Source organism: Pongo abelii, chromosome X, assembly GCF_028885655.2.
Source record: "Pongo abelii isolate AG06213 chromosome X, NHGRI_mPonAbe1-v2.0_pri, whole genome shotgun sequence".
NCBI lineage: Eukaryota > Metazoa > Chordata > Mammalia > Primates > Hominidae > Pongo > Pongo abelii.
Window position 1 is genome coordinate 107,533,381 of NC_072008.2, and position 23,780 is coordinate 107,557,160.

Here is a 23,780-nt window from a genome sequence, read left to right on the forward strand (position 1 = left end):
TATTGGTGTATAAGAATGCTTGTGATATTTGCACATTGATTTTGTATCCTGAGACTTTGCTGAAATTGCTTATCAGCTTAAGGAGATTTTGGGCTGAGACGATCAGATTTTCTAGATATACAATCATGTCATCTGCAAACAGGGACAATTTGACTTCCTCTTTTCCTAATTGAATACACTTTATTTCCTTCTCCTGCCTGATTGCCCTGGCCAGAACTTCCAACACTATGTTGAATAGTAGTGGTGAGAGAGGGCATCCCTGTCTTGTGCCAGTTTTCAAGGGGAATGCTTCCAGTTTTTGCCCATTCAGTATGATATTGGCTGTGAGTTTGTCGTAAATAGCTCCTATTATTTTGAGATATGTCCCATCAATACCTAATTTATTGAGAGTTTTTAGCATGAAGGGCTGTTCAATTTTGTCAAAGGCCTTTTCTGCATCTATTGAGATAATCATGTGGTTTTTGTCTTTGCTTCTGTTTATGTGATGGATTACGTTTATTGATTTGCATATGTTGAACCAGCCTTGCATCCCAGGGATGAAGCCCACTTGATCACGGTGGATAAGCTTTTTGATGTGCTGCTGGGTTCGGTTTGCCGGTATTTTATTGAGGATTTTTGCATCAATGTTCATCAAGGATATTGGTCTAAAATTCTCTTTTTTTTGTTTTGTCTCTGTCAGGCTTTGGTATCAGGATGATGCTGGCCTCATAAAATGAGTTAGGGAGGATTCCCTCTTTTTCTATTGATTGGAATAGTTTCAGAGGGAATGGTACCAGCTCTTCCTTGTACTTCTGGTAGAATTCGGCTGTGAATCCGTCTGGTCCTGGAGTTTTTTTGGTTGGTAAGCTATTAATTATTGCCTCAATATCAGAGCCTGTTATTCGTCTACTAAGAGATTCAACTTTTTCCTGGTTTAGTCTTCGGAGGGTGTATGTGTCCAGGAATTTGTCCATTTCTTCTAGATTTTCTAGTTTATTTGCATAGAGGTGTTTATAGTATTCTCTGATGGTAGTTTGTATTTCTGTGGGTTCAGTGGTGATATCCCCTTTATCATTTTTTATTGCATCTGTTTAATTCTTCTCTCTTTTCTTCTTCATTAGTCTTGCTAGTGGTCTATCAATTTTGTTGATCTTTTCAAAAAACACCAGCTCCTGGATTCATTGATTTTTTGAAGGGGTTTTTGTGTCTCTATCTCCTTCAGTTCTGCTCTGATCTTAGTTATTTCTTGCCTTCTGCTGGCTTTTGAATGTGTTTGCTCTTGCTTCTCTAGTTCTTTTAATTGTGATGTTAGGGTGTCAATTTTAGATCTTTCCTGTTTAATCTTGTGGGCATTTAGTGCTCTAAATTTCTCCCTAAACACTGCTTTAAATGTGTCCCAGAGATTCTGGTATGTTGTGTCTTTGTTCTTGTTGGTTTCAAAGAACATCTTTATTTCTGCCTTCATTTAGTTATGCACCCAGTAGTCATTCAGGAGCAGGTTGTTCAGTTTCCATGTAGTTGAGCAGTGTTGAGTAAGTTTCTTAATCCTGAGTTCTATTTTGATTTCACTGTGGTCTGAGAGACAGTTTGTTTTAATTTCTCTTCTTTTACATTTGCTGAGGAGTGCTTTACTTCCAAGTATGTGGTCAATTTTGGAATAGGTGTGGTGTGATGCTGAGAAGAATGTATATTCTGTTGATTTGGGGTGGAGAGTTCTGTAGATGTCTATTAGGTTCACTTGGTGCAGAGCTGATTTCAATTCCTGGATATCCTTGTTAACTTTCTGTCTCATTGATCTGTCTACTGTTGACAGTGGGATGTTAAAATCTCCCATTATTATTGTGTGGGAGTCTAAGTCTCTTTGTAGGTCACTAAGGACTTGCTTTATGAATCTGGGTGCTCCTGTATTGGGTGCATATATATTTAGGATAGTTAGCTCTTCTTGTTGAATTGATCCCTTTACCATTATGTAATGGCCTTCTTTGCCTCTTTTGATCTTTGTTGGTTTAAAGTCTGTTTTATCAGAGACTAGGATTGCAACCCCTGCCTTTTTTTGTTTTCCATTTGCTTGGTAGATCTTCCTCCATCCCTTTATTTTGAGCCTATGTGTGTCTCTGCACGTGAGATGGGTTTCCTGAATACAGCACACTGATGGGTCTTGACTCTTTATCCAATTTGCCAGTCTGTGTCTTTTAATGGGAGCATTTAGCACATTTACATTTAAGGTTAATATTGTTATGTGTGAATTGATCCTGTCATTATGAAGTTAGCTGGTTGTTTTCCTCGTTAGTTGATGCAGTTTCTTCATAGCCTCGATGATCTTTACAATTTGGCATGTTTTTGCAGTGGCTGGTACCAGTTGTTCCTTTCCATGTTTAGTGCTTCCTTCAGGAGCTCTTGTAGGGCAGGCCTGATGGTGACAAAATCTCTCAGCATTTGCTTGTGTGTAAAGTATTTTATTTCTCCTTCACTTATGAAGCTTAGTTTGGCTGGATATGAAATTCTGGGTTGAAAATTCTTTTCTTTAAGAATGTTGAATATTGGCCCCCACTCTCTTCTGGCTTGTAGAGTTTCTGCCGAGAGATCCGCTGTTAGTCTGATGGGCTTCCCTTTGTGGGTAACCCGACCTTTCTCTCTGGCTGCCCTTAACATTTTTTCCTTCATTTCAACTTTGGTGAATCTGACAATTATGTGTCTTGGAGTTGCTCTTCTCGAGGAGTATCTTTGTGGCGTTCTCTGTATTTCCTGAATTTGAATGTTGGCCTGCCTTGCTAGGTTGAGGAAGTTCTCCTGGATAATATCCTGCAGAGTGTTTTCCAACTTGGTTCCATTCTCCCCGTCACTTTCAGGTATACCAATGAGATGTAGATTTGGTCTTTTCACATAGTCCCATATTTCTTGGAGGCGTTGTTCTTTTCTTTTTATTCTTTTTACTTTAAACTTCTCTTCTCACTTCATTTCATTCATTTGATCTTCAATCACTGATACCCTTTCTTCCAGTTGATTGAATAGACTACTGAAGCTTGAGCATTCATCACATAGTTCTCGTGCCATGGTTTTCAGCTCCATCAGGTCCTTCAAGGACTTCTCTGCATTGGTTATTCTAGTTAGCCATTCATTTAATCTTTTTTCAAGGTTTTTAACTTCTTTGCAATGGGTTTGAACTTCCTCCTTTAGCTCAGAGAAGTCTGATCGTCTGAAGCCTTCTTCTCTCAACTCATCAAAGTTATTCTCCATCCAGCTTTGTTCCATTGCTGGTGAGGAGCTGCGTTCCTTTGGAGGAGGAGAGGTGCTCTGATTTTTAGAAGTGTCAGTTTTTCTGTTCTGTTTTTTCCCCATTTTTGTGGTTTTATCTACCTTTGGTCTTTGATGATGGTGATGTACAGATGGGATTTTGGTGTGGATGTCCTTTCTGTTTGTTAGTTTTCCTTTTAACAGTCGGGACCCTCAGCTGCAGGTCTGTTGGAGTTTGCTGGAGGTCCATTGCAGACCCTGTTTGCCTGAGTATCAGCAGCAGAGGCTGCAGAACAGTGAATATTGCTGAACAGCAAAAGTTGCTGTCTGATCGTTCCTCTGGAGGTTTCGTCTCAGAGGGGTACCCAGCTGTGTGAGGTGTCAGTCTGCCCCTACTGTCCCTACTAGTGGGTGCCTCCCAGATAGGTTACTCGGGGATCAGGGACCCACTTGAGGAGGGAGTCTGTCCGTTCTTAGATCTCAAACTCCCTGCTGGGAGAACCACTACTCTCTTCAAAGCTGTCAGACAGGGACATTTAAGTCTGCAGAAGTTTCTGCTACCTTTTGTTCGGCTATGCCCTGTCCCCATGGGTGGAGTCTACAGAGGCAGGCAGGCCTCCTTGAATTGCAGTGGGCTCCATCCATTTCGAGTGTCCTGGCTGCTTTGTTTACCTATTCAAGCCTCAGCAATGGCGGGCACCCCTCCCCCAGCCTCACTGCTGCCTTGCAGTTGGATCTCAGACTGCTGTGCTAGAAATGAGCAAGGCTCTGTGGGTGTGGGACCCTCTGAGCCATGCACGGGATATAATCTCCTGGTGTGCCTTTTGCTAAGACCGTTGGAAAAGCACAGTATTAGGGTGGGGGTGACCCAATTTTCCAGGTGCCGTCTATCACAGCTTTGCTTGGCTATGAAAGGGAATTCCCTGACCCCTTGTGCTTCCCAGGTGAGGCAATGCCTCACCCTGCTTCAGCTCACACTCGGTGAGCTGCCCCCATTGTCCTGCACCCACTGTCCGACAAGCCCCAGTGAGATGAATTCGGTACCTCAGTTGGAAATGCAAAAATCACCCATCTTATGCATCGCTCATGCTGGGAACTGTAGACTGGAGCTGTTCCTATTCAGCCATCTTGGAACCAGCAACAGATGGTGTTTATATATATACAATCATGTGTCACTTAATGATGGTGATACCTTCTGAGAAAGACATGGTTAGATGATTTTTGTTGTTGTATTGATGGCAGTGGCATGTTGTCTGCAGTGGCCACTGCCATCATGCTGGTTGTGCTCTCCATGGAGCCAGTGGGAGCAGGGACAAGTGGAAGCCTGGCCCCTTCAAAGTTGAGGTGGGAACTCCTTGTGTGTCCCTGCAGCCACCCAAGCCATGGCTGTGGACCTAGACTTCTCTGAGCTCTTAGGCATGGGAGCAGGCGGGAGCCCCGCCCTCCAGGGCACAGCTGCAGCCAACCAAACAACAGCTGCAGACCTGGGCCTCCCACTCCAGGGAGCAGGCAAGAGCCCCAACCACCCCCCATGCAGCTGTGGACCCAGGCATCTCTGCATTCTTGGGGCCCAGGAAGGTCCTCCATGCCATTGCAGGCTTGGAAGTGCCTGCTCCTGCTGCCTGGCTTCTCCCTGCTGTTGGCACCCACTCCAATCTCAGAGCGTAGTTGGTGCCAAGCCCAGGCACTGTTGCATCCCAGCCAGGTGTGCATGTGCTTGATGCAGTGCTGACATGAAAGCCCCTTGCCACCCCAGCCCTTTCCATTCTTTGAGCACTGACAGGAAGCTGAGGGGAGGCTGAGGGCAGCTGAGGCTGGCCTGCAGGCTCCCTTTGGCACCTACAGCCTGGGCACTATGAATGGCAGCAGGAGGCAGACAGGTTCCAGGCCAGAAGTGGGTAGGTCCCTGATGAGGCTCCACCTTCAGGCCAGGGAGGGCCTGAAGGCTGGGGGTTGAGCTGCCAGCCCTGTGGACCAGAGTGGGAACTTGTGGTGCCTTTTCTGGGGCTGCCCATGGCTGCCCATGGACCAATCAGCTCACACTTTCTCCCCTCTGAGTCCCATAAAAGCCTCAGGCTCAGCCAGAGCTGAGCAGTCATCAGGATGATGAGCTGCAGAGAGGAGCACCCCATTCTAAGGCCTCCTGTCTGTTGAGAGCTGCAGAGACGACGGGATGACCTGCCTGCAGAGATGAGCCACCTACTCTAGGGCCTCCTGTCTGCTGAGAGCTGCACAGACAATGGGACAACCAGCTGCAGAGAGGAACTACACTCTCTGTTGATAGCTGAACACTTGTCCGGACAACTTGCCTAGCAGAGAGGAGCTAACCTCTATGCTAGGAGATGAACACTCATTGGAACACCCTGGTTGTGGAAAGGAGCTGTCCCCTGTAGATTTCATCTGAGATGTTCTATTGCTCAATAAAGCTCCCTTTGTCTTGTTCACCCTCCATTTGTCTGCATACCTCATTCTTCCTGGGCTCAGGATAAGAAGTCAGGACCTGCAGAATGAGGCTAAAAGAGCTGTAACACAAATGTGGCTCAGACATGCTCTGTATTAGTCCGTTTTCATGCTGTTGATAAAGACATGCCCGAGACTGGGAAGAAAAAGAGGTTTTATAGTTCCACATGGCTGAGGAGGCCTCAAAATCATGGCAGAAGGCAAGGAGGAGCAAGTCATGTCTTACATGGGTGGTGGCACACAGAGAGCTTGTGTAGGGAAACTCCCATTTTGTAAAACCATCAGATCTTGTGATACTTATTCAGTATCATGAGAACAACATGGGATAGACTTGCCCCCATGATTTAATTACCTCACACCAGGTCCCTCCGACAACACATGGGAATTGAAGATGAGATATGGGTGGGGACACAGCCAAACCATATCATTCCTCCCCTGGCCCCTCCCAAATTTCATGTCTGCATATTACAAAACCAATCGTGCCTTCCCAACAGTCCCCCAAAGTCTTAACTCATTTCAGCATTAACTCAAAAGTCCATAGTCCAAAGTCTCATCCAAGACAAGGCAAGTCCCTTCTGCCTATGAGCTTGTAAAATCAAAAGCAAATTAGTTACTTCCTAGATACAATGGGGGTACAGGCATTGGGTAAATACAGCCATTCAAAATGGGAGAAATTGGCCAAAACAAAGGGACTACAGGCCCAAAGCAAGTCCAAAATCCAGCAGGGCAGTAAAATCTTAAAGCTCCAAAATGATTTTCTTTGACTCCATGTCTCACATCCAGGTCAGGCTGGTGCAAGAGGTGGGCTCCCACAGCCTTGGGCAGCTCCGCCGCTGTGGCTTTGCAGGGTATAGCCCCTCTCCTGGCTGCTTTCACGGGCTGGCATTGAGTGTCTATGGCTTTTCCAGGCGCATGGTGCAAGCTGTTGGTGGATCTACCATTCTGAGGTCTGGAGGACAGTGGCCTTCTTCTCATAGTTCCAGTAGGCGGTGCCCCAGCAGGGACTCTGTGGTGGTGCTCCACCCCCACATTTCCCTTCCACACTGCCTTAGCGGACATTCTCCATGAGGGCTTTGCCCCTGCAGCAACTTCTGCCTGGGCATCCAAGCATTTTCATACATCTTCTGAAATCTAGGCAGAGGTTCCCAAACCTCAATTCTTGACTTCTGTGCACCTGCAGGCTCAACACCACATGGAAGGTGCCAAGGCTTGGGGATTCCACCCTCTGAAACAGTGGCCCAAGCTGTAACTTGGCCCCTTTAGCAATGACTGGAGTGGCTGGAATGCAATGTACCAAGTCCCTAGGTTGCACAGAGCAGGGGAGCTGTAGGCCTGCCCCATGAAACCATCTTTTCCTCCTAGACCTCCAGGCCTGTGATGGGAGGAGCTGCCATGAAGACCCCTGACATGCCCTGGAGACATTTTCCCCATTGTCCTGGGGATGATCATTCAGCTCCTTGTTACTTATGCAAATTTCAGCAGCTGGCTTGAATTTCTCCTCAGAAAATGGGATTTTCTTTTCTACTGCATCATCAGGCTGCAAATTTTCTGAATTTTTATGCTCTGTTTCCCTTTTAAAACTGAATGCATTTAACAGCACCCAAGTCCCCTATTAAACGCTTTGCTGCTTATAAATTTCTTCCACCAGATACCCTAAATCATCTCTCTCAAGTTCAAAGTTCCACAAATCTCTAGGGCACAGGCAAAATGCCACCAGTTTCTTTGCTAAAACATAACAAGAATCACCTTTATTCCTGTTCCCAACAAGTTTCTCATCTCCATCTGAGACCACCTCAGCCTGGACCTTATTGTTCATATGATTATCAGTATTTTTGTCAAAGCCATTCAACAAGTCCCTAGGAAGTTCCAAATTTTCCCACATTTCTGTCTTCTTCTGAGCTCTCCCTCAGTTCCAATCTCTGCTTGTTACCCAGTTCTAAAGTTGCTTCCACATTTCTGGGTATCTTTTCAGCAATGCCCCACTCTACTGGTACCAATTTACTGTATTAGTCCATTTTCATGCTGCTGATAAAGACATACGCAAGAGTGGGAAGAAAAAGGAGTTTAATGGACTTACAGTTCCACATGGCTGGGGAGGCCTCACAATCATGGCAGAAGGCAAGGAGGAGCAAGTCACATCTTACATGGATGGCAGCAAGCAAAAAGAGAGTTTGTTTAGGGAAGCTCTCATTTTTTAAAAAATTTTACTTTAAGTTCTGGGATACATGTGCAGAACCTGCAGGTTTGTTACATAGGTACACAGGAGTACATGTGCCATGGTGGTTTGCTGCATCTATCAGCTCATCATCTAGGTTCAAAGTCCCACATGCATTAGCTATTTGTCCTAATGCTCTCCCTCTGCTTGTCCCTAATCCCCGGACAGGCCCCAGTGTATGATGTTCCCCTCCCTGTGTCCATGTATTCTCATTTTCAACTCCCACTTATGATTGAGAACATGCAGTGTTTGTTTTTTCTGTTCCTGTGTTAGTTTGCTGAGAATGATGGCTTCCAGATTCATCCATGTCCCTGCAAAGGACATGAACTCATTTTTTAAATGGCTGCATAGTATTCCGTGGTGTATATCTGCCACATTTTCTTTATCCAGTCTCTCATTGATGGGCATTTGGGTTGGTTCCAAGTCTTTGCTATTGTGAACAGTGCTACAGTAAACATACGTGTGCATGTGTCTTTATAGTAGAATGATTTATGATCCTTTGGGTATATACCCAGTAATGGGATTGCTGGGTCAAATGGTATTTCTGGTTCTAGATCCTTGAGGAATTGCCACACTGTCTTCACACAATGGTTGAACTAATTTACATTCCCACCAACAGTGTAAAAGCATTTGTGTTTCTCCACAGCCCCACCAGCATCTATTGTTCCCTGACTTTTTAATAATCACCATTCTAACTGGTGTGAGATGGTATCTCATTGTGGTTTTGATTTGCATTTCTTTAATGACCAGTGATGATGAGCTTTTTTCATGTTTGTTGGCTGCATAAATGTCTTCTTTTGAGAAGTGTCTGTTCATATCCCTCACCCACTTTTTGAAGGGGTTGTTTTTTTCTTGTAAATTTGTTTAAGTTCCTTGTAGATTCTGGATATTAGACCTTTGTCAGATGGGTAGATTGCAAAAATTTTCTCCCATTCTTTTGGTTGCCTGTTCACTCTGATGATAGTTTCATTTTTTGTGCAGAAGCTCTTTAGTTTGATTAGATCCCATTTGTCAATTTTGGCTTTTGTTACAATTGCTTTTGGTGTTGTAGTCATGAAGTCTTTGCTCAGGCCTATGTCCTGAATGGTACTGCCTAGGTTTTCTTCTAGGATTTTTATGGTTTTTGGGTTTTACATTTAAGTATTTAATCCATCTTGAGTTAATTTTTGTATAAGGTGTAAGGAAGGGGTCCAGTTTCTGTTTTCTGCATACAGCTAATCAGGTTTCCCAGCACCATTTATTAAATAGGGAATTCTTTCCCTATTGCTTGTTTTTGTCAGATTTGTTGAAGATCAGATGGTTGTAGATGTGTGGTGTTATTTCTGAAGTCTGTTCTGTTGTGTTGGTCTGTATATCTGTTTGGCTACCTGTACCATGCTGTTTTGGTTACTGTAGCTTTGTAGTATAGTTTGAAGACAGGTAGCATGATGCCTCCAGCTTTTTTTTTTTTTTTTTTTTTTTTTTTTTTTTTTTTTTTTTTTTTTGCTTAGGATTGTCTTGGCTATACAGGCTCTTTTTTGGTTCCATATGAAGTTTACTGTAGTTTTTTTCTAATTCTACAAAGAAAGTCACTGGTAGCTTGATAGGAATAGCATAGAATCTATCAATTACTTTTGGCAGTATGGCCATTTTCACAATATTGATTCTTCCTATCCATAAGCATGGAATTTTTTTCCATTTGTTTGTGTCCTCTCTTATTTCCTTGAGTGGTGGTTTTTAGTTCTCCTTGAAGAGGTCCTTCATGTCTCTTGAAAGTTGTATTCCTAGGTATTTTATTCTCTTTGTAGCAATTGTGAATGGGAGTTCACTCATGATTTGGCTCTCCGCTTGTCAATTGTTGGTGTGTAGGAATGCTTATGATTTTTGCACATTGATTTTATATCCCGAGGCTTTGCTAAAGTTGCTTATCAGCTTAAGGAATTTTTGGGCTGAGACGATGGGATTTTCTAAATATACAATCATGTCATCTGCAAAAAGAGAGAATTTGATTTTCTCTCTTCCTATTTGAATACCCTTTATTTCTTTCTCTTGCCTGATTGCTCTGGCCAGAACTTCCAATACTATGTTGAATAGGAGTGGTGAGAGGGCATTCTTGTCTTGTGCCGGCTTTCAAAGGGAATGTTTCCAGCTTTTTCCCATTCAGTATGATATTGGCTATGGGTTTGTCATAAATAGGTCTTATTATTTTGAGATATGTTCCATCAATACCTAGTTTATTGAGAGTTTTTAGCATGAAGGGATGTTGAATTTTATTGAAAGCCTTTTCTGCATCTATTGAGATAATTATGTGGTTTTTGTCATTGGTTTTGTTTATGTGATGGATTACTTTTATTTATTTGCATATGTTGATCCAGCCTTGCATCCCAGGGATAAAGCCGACTTGATTGTGGTGGATAAGCTTTTGACGTGCTGCTGGATTCGGTTTGCCAGTATTTTATTGAAGATTTTTGCATTGATGTTCATCAAGGATATTGGCCTGAAATTTTCTTTTTTTTGTTGTGTCCCTCCCAGGTTTTGGTGTCAGGATGATGCTGGCCTCATAAAATGAGTTAAGGAGGAGTCCCTCTTTTTCTATTGTTTGGAATAGTTTCAGAAGGAATGGTACCAGCTCCTCTTTATTCCTCTGGTAGAATTCAGCTGTGAATTCGTCTGGTCCCAGGCTTTTTTTGGTTGTTAGGCTATTAATTACTGCCTCAATTTCAGAACTTGTTATTGGCCTATTCAGGGAATCAACTTCTTCCTGGTTTAGTCTTGGGAGGGTGTATGTGTCCAGGAATTTATCCACTTCTTCTAGATTTTCTAGTTTATTTGCACAGAGGTGTTTATAGTATTCTCTGATGGTAGTTTGTATTTCTATGGGATCAGTTGTGATATCCCCTATATCATTTTTTATTGTGTTTATTTGATTCTTCTTTCTTTTCTTCTTTATTAGTCTACCTAGTGATCCATCTATTTTGTTAGTCTTTTCAAAAAACCAGCTCCTGAATTTGTTGAGTTTTTGAAGGGTTTTTCATGTCTCTCCCTCCTTCAATTCTGCTCTGATATTAGTTATTTCTTGTCTTTTTCTAGCTTTTGAATTTTTTGCTTTTGCTTCTCCAGTTCTTTTAATTGTGATGTTAGGGTGTCGATTTTAGATCTTTCCCGCTTTCTGTTGTGGGCATTCATGCTATAAATTTCCCTCTTAACACAGCTTTAGCTGTGTCCCAGAGATTCTGGTACATTGTCTTTTTGTTCTCATTGGTTTCAAAGAACTTATTTATTTCTGCCTTAATTTCGTTATTTACCCAATAGTCATTCAGGAGCAGGTTGTTCAATTTCCATGTAATTGTGTGGCTTTGAGTGAGTTTGTTAATCCTGAGTTCTAATTTGATTGCACTGTGGTCTGAGAGACTATTATGATTTCCATTCTTTTCCATTTGCTGAGGAGTGTTTTACTTCCAATTATATGGTCGATTTTAGAATATATGCTATGTGACACTGAGAAGAATGTATATTCTGTTGATTAAGGGTGGAGAGTTCTGTAGCGGTCTATTAGGTCCACTTGGTCCAGAGCTGAGTTCAAGTCTTGAATATCCTTGTTAATTTTCTGTCTCATTGATCTGTCTAATATTGATAGTGGGGTGTTAAAGTCTCCCACTATTAGTGTGTGGGAGTTTAGGTCTCTTTGTAGGTCTCTAAGAACTTGTTTTATGAATCTGGGTGCTCCTGTATTGGGTGCATGTATATTTTGGATAGTCAACTCTTCTTTTTGTGTTGATCCCTTTACCATTATGCAATTCCCTTCTTCATTTTTTTTTTATCTTTGTTGGTTTAAAGCCTGTTTTATCAGAGACTAGGATTGCAACCTCTGCTTTTTTTTTTCTTTCTATTTGCTTGGTAAATATTCTTCAACATCTTTATTTTGAGCCTATGTGTGTCTTTGCACGTGAGATGGGTCTCCTGAATAGAGCACACTGATGGGTCTTGACTCTATCTAATTTGCCAGGCTGTGTCTTTTAATTGGGGCATTTAGCCCATTTACATTTAAGGTTAATATTATTATGTGTGAATTTGATCCTGTCATCATGATGCTAGCTGGTTATTTTGCAGATTAATTGATGCAGTTTCTTCATAGTGTCATTGGTCTTTACATTTTGATGTGTTTTTGCAGTGGCTGGTACCAGTTTTTCCTTTCCATATTTAGTGCTTCCTTCAGGAGCTTTTGTAAGGCAGGCCTGGTAGTGACAAAATCCTACAGCATTTGCTTGTCTGGAAAGGATTTTATTTCTCCTTTGTTTATGAGGCTTAGTTTGACTGGGTATGAAATTCTGGGTTGAAAACTCTTTTCTTTAAGAATGTTGAATATTGGCCTCCACTCTCTTCTGAGTTCTAGCGTTTCTGCAGAGACATCCACTGTTAGTCTGATTGGCGTTCCTTTGTAGGTAACCTGACCTTTCTCTCTGGCTTCCCTTAACATTTTTTCCTTCATTTCATCCTTGGAGAATCTGATGATTATGTGTCTTGGGGTTACTCTTCTCAAGGAGTATCTTAGTGGTGTTCTCTGCTTTTCCTGAATTTGAATGTTGGTCTATCTTGCTAGGTTGGGGAAGTTCTCCTGGATAATATCCTGAAGTGTGTTTTCCAAGGTGGTTCCATTCTCCCCGTCACTTTCAGGGACCCCAATCAATCATATTTGGTCTTTTCACATAGTCCCATATTTCTTGGATGCTTTATTCATTCTTCAATCTGTGATATCCTTCTTCTGCTTGATTGATCCAGCTATCGATACTCAGTGTATGCTTTATGAAGTTCTTGTGATGTGTTTTTCAGCTCCATCAGGTCATTTATGTTCCTCTTTAAACTTGTTATTCTAGTAGCAGTTCCTGTAACATTTTCTCAAGGTTCTTAGCTTCCTTTCATTGGGTTAGAACATACTCCTTTAGCTCAGAAGAGTTTGTTATTACCCACCTTCTGAAGCCTACTTCGTCAATTAGTCAATCTCATTCTCCATCCAGTTTTGTGCCCTTGCTGGAGAGGAGTTGTAATCATTTGGAGGAGAAGAGGGATTCTGGTTTTTTGAATTTTCAGCATTTTTGCCTTGGTTTTTCCTTATCTTCATGGATTTGTCTGCCTCTGATCTTTAAGGTTGATGATCTTTGGGTGGGATTTTTGTGGGTGGGTCCCTTATGTTGATGTTGTTGCTTTCTGTTAGTTTTTCTTCTAACAGTCAGGCCCCTCTTCTGCAGGCCTGCTGCAGTTTGCTGGAGGTTCACTCCAGAACCTGTAGGCCTTGGTGTCACCAGTGGAGGCTGCAGAATAGCTAAGGTTGCTGCCTGCTCCTTTCTCTGGAAACTTCATCCAAGAGTGACACTGGCCTGATGCCAGCTGGAGCTCTCCTGTATGAGGTGTCTGTCGATCACTGTTGGGAGGTTTCTCCCAGTCAGGAGGTGTGGGGTTCAGGGACCCACTTGAGGAGGTACTCTGTCCCTTAGCAGAGATGTTGCACTGTGCTGGGAGAATCCCTCTTGTCAGGATCAGCTGCTCTCTTCAGAGCCAGCAGGCAGGAACAATTAAATCCACTGAAGCTGCGCCCACAGCTGCCCCTTCCCCCAGGTGCTCTGTCCCAGAGAGATGAGAGTTTTGTCTGTAAGCCCCCGACTGGGGCTGTTACCTTTCCTTCAGAGATGCCCTGCCCAATGAGGAGGAATCTAGAGAAGCAATCTGGCCACAGCTGCTTTGTTGCTCCCAGCCCAGACCTCCTAGCCTCCTTAGAACTGTCAGGGGAAAACTGCCCACTGAAGCCTCAGTAATGGTGGATGCCCCTTCCCCCACCAAGCTCAGTCATTCCAGGTCGACTTCAGACTGATGTGCTGGCAGTAAGAGCTTCTAGCCAGTGGTTCTTAGTTTGCTGGGCTCCGTGGAAGTGGGACCCGCTGAGTGAGACCACTTGGCTCCCTGGATTCAGCCCCCTTTCCAGGGGAGTGAAAGGTTCTGTCTCACTGGGGTTCCAGGTGCCACTAGGGTACAAAAAAATACTCCTGCAGCTAGCTCAGTGTCTGCCCAAATAGCCTCCCAGTTTTGTGTTTGAAACCCAGGGCCCTGCTGGTGTAGGCACACCAGGGAATCTCTTGATCTGCAGATTGCAAAAACTGTGGGAAAAGCGTGATAGCCCAGTCAGGTAGCACAGTCCCTCACTGCTTCCCTTGGCTGGGGGAGGGAGGTCCCCTGCTCCTTGCACTTCCCAGATGAAGCGACACCCAACCCTACTTCTGCTCGCCCTCCATGGGTTGGACCCACAGCCTAACCAGTCCCAATGAGATGAACTGGGTGCCTCAGTTGGAAATGCAGAAATTACCCACCTTCTGTGTTGGTCTCGCTGGGAGCTCCAGGGTGGATCTGTTCCTATTCGGACATCTTGGCCCCTCCCCATCAAAACTCTCGTTTTTAAAACTATCAGATCTCATGAAACTTATTCACTATCATGAGAACAGCAGGGGAAAGACTTGCCCCCATGATTCAATTACCCCCCACTGCGTCCCTCCCACAACACGTGGGTATTGAAAATGAGATTTGGGTGGGGACACAGCCAAACCATGTTATGCCCCTTGTTCGCCATGTTGTGAGCCAAAAGATGGAAAGAACTGTGACCCTTTGGGAAGCCCAGACCTGGGAGCTCCCCAAGCCAGGGCTGTAACTCCCTCTTCAGGGCCCTGTAGTTCCTGGTGTCTCCAAGCTTCTGGGTGCCACTGTGTTCCCTGGTGCCAGTTGTAGAAGCTGCCTGCGGTGTGCCTGGTCCAGCTGCAGCCTCGTGGAGAGCCAGTACCAATGCTGGCACCCAGAGTTGCCCACTCCACTGCAGCAGCCAGCATGTCTGACTGCACAGTGGCCAGACCCCATGCTTGCTCACATACCCCTCGTTGCTCTGAGCAGTCTCCTGTGTCAGATATGGGATGCAGGCCAGTAGTGTGAGCTGAGCATAGCCTGCCAGACCAAGTGAGCAGAATGAGTGCAGCAGGCCCAAGCAAAACTTAGGCAAGGGTGCCACCAGCCACAGAGGTTTCTGGCCAGAAAAGCAACACCCCAAAGATCCTGTAACAGTATGAACATCATAGAGTGTACTTACACAAAACTAGATGATATAGCCTACTAAACACCTAGGCTATTCCTCTTAGGCTACAAACCTGTACAGCATGCTGCTGTACTGAATACTTTAAGCAATGGTAACACAATGGTAAGTATTTGTGTATCTAAACATAAAAGAGGTACAATAAAATTATCATATAAAAGATAAAAAGTAGTCACCTATATATGGCAACTCTATTATAATCTGATAGAACCACCATCGTATATGTGGTCCATCATTAACTGAGACATTGTGTGGAGAGACAGACAGACACACACACACACACACACACAGAGAAAGAGAGAAGCAGTAATGCTCATTGTTAAAGAGAAATCCTAAACAACACAACAAGAATATCTGTAATAATATCAACTTGAATAGCTGTAAGAATTAAATTAGATAAAGTATCTGTTGATTAAAGTCTTTATGTAAACATCAATAACCTTTTTGCAGGCCACTTTCCAGAGAGAGCAACAACTCTGTTTTCACATAAGCCTTGCTTAACATCTCAGGGACCAGCTCAGCCATGTGGCTTCTACACCCAGGTTTCCTGGCACAAGGTTTTTATTCCTATACTGAATATCATGCTGAGGGAGTATCCATGCGGACAGAATTCTAGGACAGCTTAGAACAATCACTCCTTAAGCTTTGGAACTTATCATCTAAAACGGAGGCTAATGGGTGTATTGGGAGGGAAAGAAAGAGAAGCCCATTCCTGCTCCTGACTTGATGTGTGACCCTGAAAAAGTATAGTGTTCTGTGGGTCTACCCTTGATCTCTGTAAAATGGGAATAATGTTACCTTCCTCAGAGACCTCTGGTGGGAAAAAAAGAAAAAGTACAGCAATGTCTGGCACATTGTAAGTCTTGGAAAAACACTACTACTGCCCAGCTCACTTTCTCCCATAAGAGAGATGTCTTTTAAATAAACTCTATATAATATTTATCTTAGAGAACATCTGGAAATATAGGCAGAAAAGAGAAATATACAGATATTTACCCAATATATGAGTTTTTGGTGTCATTTCTGTGTCTTGGGAAGAGCAAAAAATTTTAATAAAGACAAGAAAATAATTTGCTTTTATTTCAAGTGATTTCCAATCATCTTATTTCTCTTCTAGTTTGATACCAGTGGTGCATTTCCCACCAAGTCTTTAAAATAGAGCATAAATGAGAATAAAGCAATATTGGCACCCATGCTGAACCAGAGGACCTCGGGTGAGTCCCTCCTCCTGTGCTGGCCTCAGCTCTAACAGAGAAGACTCAATACAGAAACAGTGGTTGTGGGCATGGGGTTTGTGGAGTGAGATACATGTGGATTTGCTCTTTAGTTGAGAGACGCTTAATCTTGAATAAGCAATTTCTTTTATCTGAATTTCACCTTTATTCGTGTGCTATATGGGAATTGGGATGATACTTGCCCCTTAAATTTGAGATGAAGATTAAATGGATCATTGCATTGAAAGCACTCAGGGCAATGCTATATTAGTCCATTTTCACACTGCTGTAAAGAACTACCTGAGACTGGACAATTTATGAAGAAAAGAGGTTTAATTGACTCACAGTTCTGTAGGCTGTACAGGACGCATGGCTAGGGAGGCCTCAAGAAACTTACAATCATGGCAGAAGGCAAAGGGGAAGCAAGGCACATCTTACATGGTGGCAGGAGGGAGAGAGGGAGAGAGAGAGAGAGAGAGAAAGAGGGAGAGAGACAAAGGGAAAGTGCCACACTTTCAAACCATCAGATATTATGAGAACTCACTCACTATAACGAGAAGAGCAAGGGGGAAATCTGCTACCTTAATCCAATCACCTCCCACGAGTCCTTTCCCCTGACACGTGGGGATTATAATTTAACATGAGATTTGATTGGGGACATGGAGACAAACCATATCAAATGCACAGCATGTTCTAGTGCTGAATACACATTTGCCTCATTCATTTTATTTATTGTTACTCCTCCCAACAATCCAAAAGGAGAGTCGTGTGAATGCAGTTTGCATTGCCAGGCAATGTAATTGTTCTGTGGTGCTGCACCTTCATCTTTGTTGGGAACAAACTGGTTGACATGTAGTCTAAAGGAAGACTATAAAAAGCTCAGGAGCAGTCTCAGATATATAACATTATTTAGTATAAAACAGATTTGGCATTTCCAATCCATGCATTCAGATGCATGATTCAAGAAATGAGACAGGTGCTGTTTGCAGATGACATGATTGTATATTTAGAAAACCCCATCGTCTCAGCCTAAAATCTCCTTAAGCTGATAAGCAACTTCAGCAAAGTGTCAGGACACAAAATCAATGTGCAAAATTCACAAGCATTCCTATACACCAATAACAGACAGACAGAGAGCCAAATAATGAGTGAACTCCCATTCACAATTGCTTCGAAAAGAATAAAATACCTAGGAATCCAACTTACAAGGGATGTGAAGGACCTCTTCAAGGAGAATTACAAACCACTGCTCAATGAAATAAAAGAGGACACAAACAAATGGAAGAACATTCCATGCTCATGGATAGGAAGAATCAATATCATGAAAATGCCCATACTACCCAAGGTAATTCATAGATTCAATGCCTTCCCCATCAAGCTACCACTGACTTTCTTCACAGAATCAGAAAAAACTACTTTGAGGTTCATATGGAACCAAAAAAGAGCCCGCATTGCCAAGTCAATCCTAAGCCAAAAGAACAAAGCAGGAGGCATCACACTACCTGACTTCAAACTATACTACAAGGCTACAGTAACCAAAGCAGCATGGTACTGGTACCAAAACAGAGATATAGACCAATGGAACACAACTGAGTGCTCAGAAATAATACCACACATCTACAACCATCTGATCTTTGACAAACCTGAGAAAAACAAGCAATGGGGAAAGGATTCCCTATTTAATAAATGGTGCTGGGAAAACTGGCTAGCCATATGTAGAAAGCTGAAACTGGATCCCTTCCTTACACCTTATACAAAAATTAATTCAAGATGGATTAAAGACTTAAATGTTAGACCTAAAACCATAAAAACCCTAGAAGAAAAGCTAGGCAATACCATTCAGGACATAGGCATGGGCAAGGACTTCATGACTAAAACACCAAAAGCAATGGCAACAAAAGCCAAAATTGACAAATGGGATCTAATTAAACTAAAGAGCTTCTGCACAGCAAAAGAAACTACCATCAGAGTGAACAGGCAACCTACAGAATGGGAGAAAATTTTTACAATCTACTCATCTGACAAAGGGCTAATATCCAGAATCTATAAAGAATTTAAACAAATTTACAAGAAAAAAATCAAACCACCCCATCAAAAAGTGGGTGAAGGATATGAACAGACACTTCTCAAAAGAAGACATTTATGCAGCCAAAAGACACATGAAAAGATGCTCATCATCACTGGCCATCAGAGAAATGCAAATCAAAAGCACAATGAGATACCATCTCACACCAGTTAGAATGGCGATCATTAAAAAGTCAGGAAACAACAGGTGCTGGAGAGGACGTGGAGAAATAGGAACACTTTTACACTGTTGGTGGGACTGTAAACTAGTTCAACCATTGTGGAAGTCAGTGTGGCGATTCCTCAGGGATCTAGAACTAGAAATGCCTCTTGACCCAGCCATCCCATTACTGGGTATATACCCAAAGGGTTATAAATCATGCTGCTATAAAGACACATGCACACATATGTTTATTGTGACACTATTCACAATAGCAAAGACTTGGAACCAACCCAAATGTCCATCAATTATAGACTGGATTAAGAAAATGTGGCACATATACACCATGGAATACTATGCAGCCGTAAAAAATGATGAGTTCTTGTCCTTTGTAGGGACATGGATGAAGCTGGAAACCATCATTCTGAGCAAACTATTGCAAGGACAGAAAACCAAACACCGCATGTTCTCACTCATAGGTGGGAATTGAACAATGAGAACACTTGGACATAGCCTGGGGAACATCACACATTGGGACCTGTCGTGGGGGCAGAGGGGAGGGATAGCATTAGGAGATATACCTAATGTAAATGACGAGTTAATGACCAACATGGCACATGCATACATATGTAACAAACCTGCATGTTGTGCACATGTACCCTAGAACTTGAAGTATAATAATAAATAAATAAATAAATAATAATAAAAATAAATGAGACAGGTGCATCTATAGATGGTTCAATAAAAATCAAAGTTCAATACTTTTCCCATGGCAAATCATTTAATATTAATTAAAACATCACAAAACAATAAAGCACAAAACTGTGTCTCTATCACAGCTCTATAAAATGCCAATGCAATATACATGCAATGTATTTGCATGCTGGCAAGCAAAAAAAAATAAGGGAAAGAAATGCAGGAATATGTTAACAGTTTTTTCCTGGTTATTGATATTTTCATCTCTACAGTTAACTGTATTTTAATCATTTGAGTCATTGGTAAAATGAGGATATGTTTATGATAGAATAAACCTTCAGCTTCTAAAATTTGTGTTACTTATCCAACATATCAAATATACAAAATATTATAGAGAGCTATGAAGTGAACACTTGTGTATCCACTACCCAGGTTAAGCAATAAACTTGACAAATGTTTGAGCCCATCCCCTCATTTCACTTGTCCTTCCTTTACTCCTCAGATGTAACTCATAACCAGAGTGTGGTGTTTATATTCTCCATAAATTGCTTCATAATTTTATCATGAATAAAAACATTCTGAAAGTATTATATATATGTTATATGCATATATTTCATACTTTAGGTGTCTTTATTTTCCATATGATCATGATATGTATTTCTGCATATATATGAATATATGGTCTGATTCTCATAGGTCTAGGGCATTTATTTTCATGACTATAGAATATTCTACTGTAAGAATGAACAACAGTGTATTTTTTGGACTAATGGTAATGGACATTTTTGTTTTTCCTATAGTTTTGCTCTCAAAAACAATGCTGAAGTTACCACGATTACAGATGAGGCCATGTGCGGACATGCCAGACATTCTCTGGTTTCTTGCTACTCAACGTGTGATCCATGAAATAGTAGCTTCAGCAATACCTGGTATATTAGGGATCTACCAAGAAATGTGTGTGTGTGTGTGTGTGTGTGTGTACTTTTAAAGAAATTAGCTGCCATGAATGTGAAGCCTGGAAAGCCTGCAGAGAAGGCTGGCAGGCTGGAGACCCAATGAAGAGCTGCAGTTCAAGTCTGAAGGCAGTTTGCTGGCAGAATTCCCTCTTCCTCAAGGGAGGTAAATCTTTTTATTCCTGAAGGCTTTCAACTGATTGGATAAGGTCAACTGACATTCTATAGGGTAATCTGCTTTATGCAAAGTCTACAGAGCTAAATGGTAATCTAATCTAAAAATACCTTCACAGAAACATTTGGAATAATGTTGGACCAAATATCTGGGTACATGGATAAGTATGTGACCTACCTAAGTAGGCCTAAGTTGGCACATAAAATTAACCATCATACCTGGGATCCTGTTACAAATGCAGATTTTGAGGCCATGCTACAGAAAATCACATCCCCAAACCCCCACAAACTCTGCCCTCCTGTCATTACATCACCACCTTTCTTTGATGCAGGTTAGAGTGCTAAGAACACCCAGATGCCATTTCTCCCCACTTTATTTTATTTTGATGGGGGTGAGGGACAGTGTCTAACCTTGCATGACCTAGGTTTGAGGTTTCTGCTCTTGGATGTGGCCATTGAAGGGGAGAAGGGTTCACATCCAACCACTGGCTTTCTCCAGCACAGGGGTGACAGGAGGGTGGGATCATAAGGAGTCCTGCATAGAGGGGAATTCTGAGATCATTAATGGAATGGTGCCATTAAAGACTCACGAGCAGATAACTAGGATGAATGGAATCCATATTTGCAAAGATCAGCAGCAGCTATGCACTAAGGCCGAGGGCAGGAGATATAGGTAGGAAGCCCAGGGGTAAGGGGATCAGTTGGAGGCAAGTTCTGGGATGAACTATTAGGAGTGCAGAGTAACACACAGGTGCCAGAGGTATTCTGAAGGAAGGCATAAAAGTTAGTTGGAGATGAGGGATAGAAAAGGGCCTCATTGAGGCCACTAACCCTGGAGTTCCTGCAATTGTTTCTGGACTCCTTCCATACTGAGGTTCCTAGGCTCCAATGAGGACAGGGAGGGATCCACCACCCACCCACACCAGCAACCCTTGTAAGAAGTGCAACTTTGCTGGGTGACTGTAATCTCAGCTACTTGGGAGGCTGATGCTGAAGGACTGCTTGAGCCTAGGAGTTTGCACCCAGGAGTTTGAGTTCAGCCTGGGCAACATAATGAGACCCCAAATCTAAAAAAAAAGTACACCCTGTTGGAGGTGTACATAAACTTGATGCCATCATATGCAATGGGCAGGAAAGCAAGTGATATATGGGAAATAATGCCTCTTCTCAGGGATGAGCCCTATGGATTCCATAGCCCCAGGCTCCCTGCCACCCTGTCCCTAAGGAGAGTGTGCCAAGGCCCAAGGAAATGAACAGAGCAGCTGTGGCTGGACTCTCCTGGTTGTGACTGCCATTTGCTGCTTTCTGTCCTAATCAAACTTTCCACTCCATGCTTCACACTATTAACACAAATGAACAATGTCAAGAATAAAAGAAAGTCATCACTGCAGATCTACATAAAATCATAGCATGATGACATGAATAGCTTTATGTTAATGACTTTGTTAACTAAAATGAAATGGATATAAACTGTATCTGCATTATGATTTATTTTATATAAAAATGTGTGCATATATATATTTATGCACACATATATATTTATTCAATCATTTATGACTGAATTGTTCTCAATGATTCTAAAAAATGGCTATGTCAATTTACATGCTCAGAAGCAATGTATGTGAGTACTCATATCTCCTCCCTCTAACTTCAGAAATAATCTTGGGAAGCATACACTTTGCCTCACCATTTAGACTTCCAAGATTGTGTCCTAATGGACCATTTGCAGAGAGACGTGTATGTGTGTGTGTGTGTGTGTGTGTGTGTGTGTGTGTGTGTGTAGAGCTAGAGAGCTCGAGAGATGAGAGCAAGAGTGAGTTTAGGTGTTTAGAATTAGCCTGTGCTGGGAACATAAGACCACAGGAAATCGTGGGAATTGGCAGGAGGATGAGTGACTGGAAGACCATGGCATCCGAGATGGCTAGGGAAGGAGGTCCAGGCTGTCGAAGCCTGATGATGTACAGAGAGGAAATAGAGGGGCCATGTGATGGGTTCCATGGTTCCTACCCACAAAGGACTCCTGGCAGCTCCGAGAGCCTGAGCTGAACAGACACTGTGGTTGATAAGTAACATGTGAGGCCATCTGTAGTCTCCACAGTGAGGCTGAGAAGCACACAGGGTGGTCTCTGCTCCCTGGGTGAGAGGACCAAGGCTTAGAGAGGTATAGGACCTTGTCTTTGACTATTGAGGCACTACAGGGAAGAACAAGGTTGACATTATTCTTTATGTAATTGCAACTATCCCCTTAGTTCCTAGTTTTAAGAAATTCACACTCCAACATATGGCTCCCTAATGTACATGTACATAAAGAACTGAAAAGTGGCAAGTGGTAGGAAGGTGGCAAGTGGTAGGAAGGTGGCAAGTGGTAGGAAATAACGTATGCCAAACGAAAGTGGAGGCATAATTTGTAAACTGGTGGTACCTCTTCTATGTCATCATTTATAGGATTATGACTTGAAAATGTCATGCTGTTATTATTTTAATTTCGAAAAGGATGCTTGCTGATTGTCTAACGTGCAAGCATCACAGAAATGTGGACAATAAATTGTGCAAATGTCCTGTTCAACTCTTGCCTGCAATTTGGAATTGCTAAATGCCAGTCATTGAGAACTGATCATAAGGTGAGATTCTGTGCTACTGCTGTTTGTTTAGTAATGAAAATAAATGGCTGAACCCCTTCAAGAACATGGACATGGAGCACCTGGTGTCAGCTCTCTGAAGAGTTCCCTGGGCAGATGGGCTGAGTCTCCCTCCCACTGCAGGTGCTAACCTGAGACTCTTCGAAAAGTGCACCTTTGGGAAAGGGAGGGGTTGGGATAATGGACAGAAGCCCCTGGTGTGCCAGGTAACATGCCTGCTACTGTGGGCCTCCAGGTCGAGCATGTGACAGAGTTCCATTGTCTCTCAAGGCCAGTATCTGGAAGGGGCGTGTGTCCTTTCTCATCAGGATTTATTGACAAAATTACCTATGAAGGGAAGCCAGATCATTGTATCTGCTAAGGCCAGCCAGGGATAAACAGGGATGCAGGGCTTTTGTGTCCTGGCCCCACTGGCTCATGGTTGGGGCAGGGGAAGAGCAATCCAGGGCACACAACATACAACATGTAACATCACTGTTTATTATGAAAATAAACGGTGATCATTAGTAGGGCAAATACATGGAACAACTAGCTCTTCAGGTGGCTATGTCCTGCGGCCTGCAAGTTAACTTTGGCTTCTTGGTCAGCCAGGCCTCAAACCCCAGTCCTTGGAGTGGCTTTAGGCTGGTGAAAAGAGGAAACGAAGAGGATGAGAAGGAAGACAAAGATGACATCAAAGGGCTCCTTTTAGGGGATTTGCTTGAAGGCCTCCACAGGGATCTTGGCCTCAGTCTAGAGGAAGTAAAGAAAAGGAGTTGGGATGTTAGTAGAGCCAGGTGCCCTGGGTTCCATCCCCACACTACCCGGCCTCCATCTTCTTGGCCCTCCTGAAGGCCCAGAGACAGGTGTCTTTTACCCCCTTGATTCCCAGACCTCACCTGGAGCCA

At 42.8% G+C, this 23,780-nt stretch overlaps 1 protein-coding gene across 1 annotated transcript in view; it reads right to left on the minus strand.

Moving 5' to 3' along the window:
• Positions 1-23,357: 23,357 nt before the first annotated feature.
• The window catches only part of LOC100451207 (nuclear RNA export factor 5), a 76,730-nt gene continuing 76,307 nt past the window's right edge, over positions 23,358-23,780 (minus strand). The window contains exon 18 of the mRNA XM_063721079.1: positions 23,358-23,625. The gene's annotated coding sequence lies outside the window, so the exon portion shown is untranslated. The remainder of the gene's footprint in view (positions 23,626-23,780) is intronic.